General features: G+C 46.6%; 1 pseudogene; it reads left to right on the top strand.

Moving 5' to 3' along the window:
• The first annotated feature begins 342 nt into the window (after positions 1 to 342).
• On the top strand, positions 343 to 6,814 carry LOC109879412 (probable ribonuclease ZC3H12C; annotated as a pseudogene).
• Positions 6,815 to 7,451: the final 637 nt, after the last annotated feature.

Raw genomic sequence — 7,451 nt, 5'->3', positions numbered from 1 at the left:
GAAAATGGAAATGTTTCACAATGCTGGTCATTAGGCAGAGCAGGCAACAGATGTCATACAGACAGCAGAGCTGGGGACAGATTGGCAGAGTAGGCAACAGAGGGCACACAGACAGCAGAGCTGGGTACAGATTGTCAGGGACAGACTGGCAGAGCAGACAACAGATGTCATACAGACAGCAGAGCTGGGGACAGATTGGCAGAGCAGGCAACAGAGGGCACACAGACAGCAGAGCTGGGTACAGATTGTCAGGGACAGACTGGCAGAGCAGGCAACAGATGTCATACAGACAGCAGAGCTGGGTACAGATTGGCAGGGACAGACTGGCAGAGCAGGCAACAGATGTCATACAGACAGCAGAGCTGGGTACAGATTGGCAGGGAGACTCTGGCAGAGCAGGCAACAGAGGGCACACAGACAGCAGAGCTGGGGACAGATTGGCAGAGCAGGCAACAGATGTCATACAGACAGCAGAGCTGGGTACAGATTGGCAGGGACAGACTGGCAGAGCAGGCAACAGATGTCATACAGACAGCAGAGCTGGGTACAGATTGGCAGGGACAGGGAGTCTCAGGTAAGTTTGTTTGGCAACATTATGAAAGGTTCTCTCATTTTTAGACTTAAATAGGGACATAATTTGAAAATGCCATGGATACCCCTACTCTCAACTTAAACTGGTGACTGAACTAAGATTTTCTTAAGGCAATGGTATTGCTGTTGTGATTAATTGTGTAGTTTTGGGTACCGGTAGGTATGGCAAACACATTATTTATTTTCTGTGAGTCAGTGAGGGTGGTGAAAGGGAAAGAGCCAATGAGAGAGACTTCAGAGGACTGTCACAGCCACGGCAGGACCAGGTGTCACCCTTGTTGCCAGCTGCACCAGTATAGAGGACAGTGGCACAGCATTGTCCAGTTACTTCAGTGATGGGACAAAACCATATCAGAACCACAAACTCTTGCCAACAGAGTGTTGACGTTTCAAGAGAGATGGTTTGGCGATTTCCCCTGGCTACATTATAATCCATCAGTAAAAGGAGTGTTGTGTTTTCACTGTAGCCAAGGGTTTTCAAGCCAGCCATCTTTTGGCCAAAGAGCAGATGCTGCCTTCATTAGTGCAGGATTTAGGAACTGGAGAAAAGCCGTTGAAAAATTCACAGCACATCAAAACTGCCAAACCCACCACCACTTTGTAACTGTCGCAGCACACCAGCTAAATCCAATCAGTGTCCAGTTATCCAGCACATGGGGTAAACAGTAGAAATGACAAAAGCTACTTTGTTTTGCTGGCAAAGCAGTGGATCACTATAGGGCATAATCTTTTAAAGTGTTGGATGGTGTGGAGGTTCAGTTTGGCGACAGACTTTCCTGGTAAAAACGAACGTCCTGCAAAAGTTGGAAAGAGCGCTTCTCACAGGGGAGTTGGATGAGTCTCTAGATCAGTACCCTGAGCTGAACATAGATTCTCTTTCAGTAGAGATCCCTCTCTTTTGCAACAAATACACCTGTAGCAGCAGTGGAGAGGCAGCAGAGGTACTCAGGAGGCTTCCAGTGGAGGTGCGGGGGTTGTTTGACCAAATGGAGGTGCTGATCAGAATTTTGTTTGTGGAGCCAATGTCTTCATGTGAGGCTGAGAGGAGTTTCAGTGCACTCCGCAGGTTAAAGACTTGGCTACGGGCTAGCATGGGCCAAGAGCGACGGAACGCCGTAGTTATCTGTAAAGTACATCAAGACAGGCTGGATAGTCTTGAGGGAAAATATCTGCCAGCAATTTGTTGGATCCATTGAAACCTGCAAACATATGTTCAGTTCTTTTGTTCAGTAGTGTGTATAGCAGTGGTTCCCAACCTTTTGAATCCTTGTGCTGAATACGTTCATTACACTTTTTTATTTCACGGACCCCTTGCGATTACACCAGGGGCAACACTAGGGAACACACACCTTGTTTATAGTATGATATTTGTTCTTTTGTTTGGTAGTTTTTAGTACAGTACAGTACACTTAATAATGATTTATTGATGTTATTTTATTTAAAATTGCATACTTTGTGTGACATACTTGTTTTTGAAGAGTTGAGACACTGACTGAACAATAAATAAGTCTTTTTGAAGGATATTTTGGTTGATTTATTTGGGTTATTCAGTGAAGTAGTTCATTCACTTTTAGAACTGTACTTATTGAGGTTTTTGTTCTTGTAAAGCTATTGTAGTACACTCAAGCCAGTGGCACAGGCCAGTGGCACATATTTAATGACTATATTAATGCATCAGAAAAAGTCAAATAAAAAGGTGAATTCAATACGGAGACCAACTTTGTGATGGCTCTCAATGGAGAGTCTTAGATGAGATCACATCATGTTTATTGTATTTATGAAAACTGCACCCATTCAGTGTACAGTACCATTGCCACCTACTGGCCTTTATTGGTTTTGCTGGTTGCAAATACAAATACCTGCATACATACTGGACTGATAAGGAACACTGCTATAACTATTATTATTAGTAGTAGTATTATAATGATTTAAACATTTTAACAAGTTGGGACAACCCTTCAGTTAACTACTGTACCTATCAATTATCCAGTAGTAGTAATTATGGTTCCTCAATATACATTTAACATATTACTGTGTTACAGCACTACTTTTGGTATCCCCCTCAGGAATTGCTCTTGAGAGAATTTAATGTAATTGTCCCCTCCAAAGTTGATATCAGATTTTCGTCCCTGCTCTGCAGACAGCCCCCTTCCCCACCAACACCAGAACCAAGGAGGGAACACCCAGACCCCCACACACCGCTGTCTTCCCAGCCCAAAGCCCTGTGTTACATATTCATTAGCCTACTGCTTCGGTGCTTTAATCAATGAATGGGACCGCCAATACTAGGAGGAGGGACTCTGGGCTGATGTTTGAAAGATGCTATCGAATTAAACGGCAGTTGAGCCTGGCGGCTGTCCAACAAGGCATAACATCATAGTCCACACAGCTTGATAGTTATGCGATCACTGATAATGAGCTACGTTATTCCAAGGTAAAGGTTGTCGGCTACACGACATACGATTTCTGTAAACAGCGTTTTGGTTTTTCTTGTCGACATTGGATTATCTGCATGTTTGAAGCAGCTCCTGGGAGCCTCTGGGGTGATGATGAGAGAGAGAGACACTGAAACCCTTTCTCCCTGCTCTCTTTGTGGCCCAAGTCTTTTTCAAATCTCTGCCGTCCGTCTCTCTCCTTATTAACAGGTAACTAGGTCATCTGGAGAACACACGTTGAAAGATGCTGAGCTAAGGCCTCGGAGCAGGGCGGACAACCTCCACCGAATGTTCTGCATCCCATCAGGAGGACTGTTGCTTCGAGAGGCTCGTCACCTACAGAACACAACCCAGTCCCCCTTCTGTGTGTGTGGCTGTGGATAGGCGGCGGGCGCTCAGAGCACCAACCCGACAATGGCTGCAGTGGAGGTGACCCAGAGTGCAACTGGCTTATGTATTGTTGGGGAACGTCAGTCAGACACACACTTCCCCAGATCTTCCTTTTGTGCACAAAATACTCAATTATTCCAGCTCTGGGTCTGTCTTGGAATATTTTTTAGGGGACATTCTTTCAACCGCTGCAGCCTAGCAACCCTGGGCCATGTTGCTAAGCAGCCCTCTTTCATATAATGCGCACACTCCCATCCTCCCACCCCACCATGACACCTTTAAAGGGATGTTACATTTTAGCAGACATGAAAACATTTAGATGAGGTTTTAGGCCTAACCTTTAAAAGGCTAGAGGCTGCAGACTCAACAGATGTATCTGCCAACGCGATGATGCCTTGTAACCACATTGTTGCACAGTTGTGACTAAATGATGATGCCGTGGGCTATACACTGACTGTTATTTCTTGTGATATTATAATATGCAGTTGTTTATAGTGCCCATCCGGGTTGGGTTCTTAAAATCCATTTCACAATACAAGAGATCTATTGAAACCCCTGTTTGAAAATGGCAGTTTATTTACCATTGTTAGCATTGAGTGTTTCTATTGATTTACTTCCTGTTCCTTTACTGTTCAAACGAGTGACTCAGGGGAGGAACCATATGCTCCTGAAGCACGGGGGGAGTCGGGCCTTAGCCCTTCACATAACAGCTATTTGTATTTAAACAGAGCAGCCTCTGTTTCCCCTGAGATTGATGTGTTGTGATGTGGGCTGGGTGGGAGGTGGCACGCTGTGGCTGGCCCCTCTTAATTAGGACGGGGCACCCCCAGGAACGCACCCCTCTTTGTCTTAGCCAATCTGTGCCCTGCTGGGGAGCTCGGCTCAGGTCAGCTAGTCACATCCAACACAACCAAATTAGGTTCAGCGTTTGAAAACATACAATACTTCCCATATGTTTCCTAAGACATTAGTCTGCCGCAGAGCATATGTCAAGTTCTGTATTTATTGCAGTACAATTTGTCCAAAAGTGTAAAATATTGGTTTATGGAGGATCATTAGTTTAGTATATTCAATTATTCTGTCTCTCTCTGCTCTCACTCTCTCTGCTCTCTCTCTGCTCTCTCGGGAGAAGCTCACAAATCCGTCTACCTGTTCTCACTAAAGCCAAGAAATGAATCTCCCAGGTGTCGATAGTCAAGCCTGTTGAAGTTTCTCATCAGTTTACGGACCCCAGAGGTGTGTATGAGATGTATGTCTCGTGAGATTCAAACTTTAACGAGACATTTTATGAGCATGGATTCCCTCCTATTGTTTTTGAACTGAAGTCAAGCCTTGTGTAATGGAACTCAACTGGTCTTTTGGCTTTACTCACTGAAATACTCTTCCAATCGTTTTGAACCTCTCTCTCACTCACTCATGACGTGGACACGGTAAGACGGGGGTAGAAGTGGTGGGAGTGGTCCTCCGGGTCAGGCCTCAGCCTGCGAGGGCAGTGGAAATTGCAGCTTGCCCACGCCTGGGGGGAAGGAGAGGGAGGAGAACGCTGGCTTCGACAGTGACCCAGAGTCAGCCTGAAACAGCACCTGTTCTAACCCGGCTGGAGGAGTGCCTGTTCCGAACACCCACCAACACAGGACTCCCTGTGTGAACCTGGGGTCCTAGGGACCTCCTGACACTCCGTCGGGGCAGCCTTCACCCGGGGAAGCCCTGAGGGAGCACCAGTTCAAGCTGGAGTTTGCCCTGAAGCTGGGCTACGCAGAGGAGCTGGTGCGGCTGGTGCTGGCCAAGCTGGGACCGTACACACTCATCAACAACATACTGGGAGAGCTGGTCAAATTGGGCCGTAAAGGCAGAGACAAACCAACAGCTGACTGGGTCCACGGCTTCACTGCCCGCCCCCTCATCCTCCTGCTCTTCCTCCTCTTCTACCTGTGGGTATGTGGAGGCGCAGCAGGGGAGGTCAGACTCCCCCTATCAGACAGACCTCCTCCTTGGGGACAAGGACAACCTGCAGCCTGTCGTCCTGGACGGTAGCAACGTGGCAATGAGGTGAGGGTCTATGAACCATAGGACGATCGTCTTGATTACAGAAAATACACAATGCCTATTTCCTCCATTGTAGCCCGTTGCTTGGTCTATGTCAAGGTAGTTGTGTAACTGTTGTCAAAGTCACCTACATATTGTTGATCTGATGCAAGAGCCTGTAAGGTAGTTAACGTCTGTCTCTGGTAGCCACGGCAATAAGGCGGTGTTCTCCTGCTACGGCATCCAGCTGGCTGTTGATTGGTTCCTGGAGCGAGGTCACCGTGACATCACTGTGTTTGTGCCGTCCTGGAAGAAAGAGCAGTCCCGCCCTGATGCCCTCATCACAGGTAAACACACACACACACGTAGGTGAACTCTCAGATGGGCCTCTGCTCACTGGATTACACAGTTCTCCAATTGTCTGTCTGTGTCTCTCTGTCTGTGTCTCTAGACCAGGATATCTTGTGTCGTCTGGAGAAGGACAAGATCTTGGTGTTCACTCCGTCTTGTCAGGTCCACCGTTTCATCGTCAAGCTGGCCTACAAATCCGACGGCATCATAGTCTCCAACGACAACTACCGCGACCTGGCCTGTGAGAAGCCAGAGTCGAAGAAGTTAATTGACGAGCGGCTGCTCATGTACTCAGTTTGTCAACGACAAGTAGGGAAGGAGTGATACGACTCCGGCGTAGCGTCCGTCTGCTTTAGTCTAGAAGTGGTATGATGTTCATTATGCTAATGCTTGGCTGTATAGGATTAAGTATGTTAATAATCTCTCTCCCTCTCCTTCCTCCTCTCCCGCTCCAAACTCCTCTCCTCTCTCACTTCCTCCCCCTCTCTCCCCTCCCAGGTTCATGCCTCCTGATGACACTCTAGGTCGTCATGGTCCCAGTCTGGAGAACTTCCTGAGGAAACGTCCCATCATGCCAGAGAACAAGAAGCAGCCCTGTCCTTACGGTGGGCCCCACCATTATTATTAACTCTTTAGTATGTTTATCACTTCACCTTGACCATGTTCATGATGAAGACTTCTCCCAGTGTTATAATGTGAATGAATCATTTCTTCATCAGCTGGATGGCTTCCAGCTACTGGTGCTGACGATGCATTGGGTTGCTACTTTCTAAGTGAACCACTGCCACATCATCACTAGCCTGTGTGCTAACCAGTACCCTATCCTTTCTCCCCCTTTCTTTAGGCAAGAGGTGCACTTACGGCCACAAGTGTAAGTACTACCACCCGGAGAAGAGTGCCCAGTGCCAAGACCTCTGCTACCTCCACTAGCGAAAGAGCTGAGCTAAACTACTGAAAGAGCTGCTTCCTGTGCTTGGCCCTCCTATGTTGAACATAATAAACGGCTCTCTATCCACCGGATGTGTACCAAACTCACTAAAAGTGGCAGTAATAAAGCCTCTCTTGAAAAAGCCAAACCTTGATCCAGAAAATATAAAAAACTATCGGCCTATATCGAATCTTCCATTCCTCTCCAAAAATTTTGAAAAGGCTGTTGCGCAGCAACTTACTGCCTTCCTGAAGACAAACAATGCATATGGAATGCTTCAGTCTGGTTTTAGACCCCATCATAGCACTGAGACGGCACTTGTAAAGGTGGTAAATGACATTTTAATGGCATCGGACCGAGGCTCTGCATCTGTCCTCGTGCTCCTAGACCTTAGTGCTGCTTTTGATACCATCGATCACCACATTCTTTTGGAGAGATTGGAAACCCAAATTGGTCTACACGGACAAGTTCTGGCCTGGTTTAGATATTATCTGTCGGAAAGATATCAGTTTGTCTCTGTGAATGGTTTGTCCTCTGACAAATCAACTGTAAATTTCGGTGTTCCTCAAGGTTCCGTTTTAGGACCACTATTGTTTTCACTATATATTTTACCTCTTGGGTATGTTATTCGAAAACATAATGTTAACTTTCACTGCTATGCGGATGACACACAGCTGTACATTTCAATGAAACATGGTGAAGCCCCAAAATTGCCCTTGCTAGAAGCATGT

This window comes from Oncorhynchus kisutch, linkage group LG16 (assembly GCF_002021735.2).
Source record: "Oncorhynchus kisutch isolate 150728-3 linkage group LG16, Okis_V2, whole genome shotgun sequence".
Lineage (NCBI taxonomy): Eukaryota > Metazoa > Chordata > Actinopteri > Salmoniformes > Salmonidae > Oncorhynchus > Oncorhynchus kisutch.
Note: the sequence above shows the minus strand (reverse complement) of the source record. Positions and strands in the feature narration are given on the sequence as shown.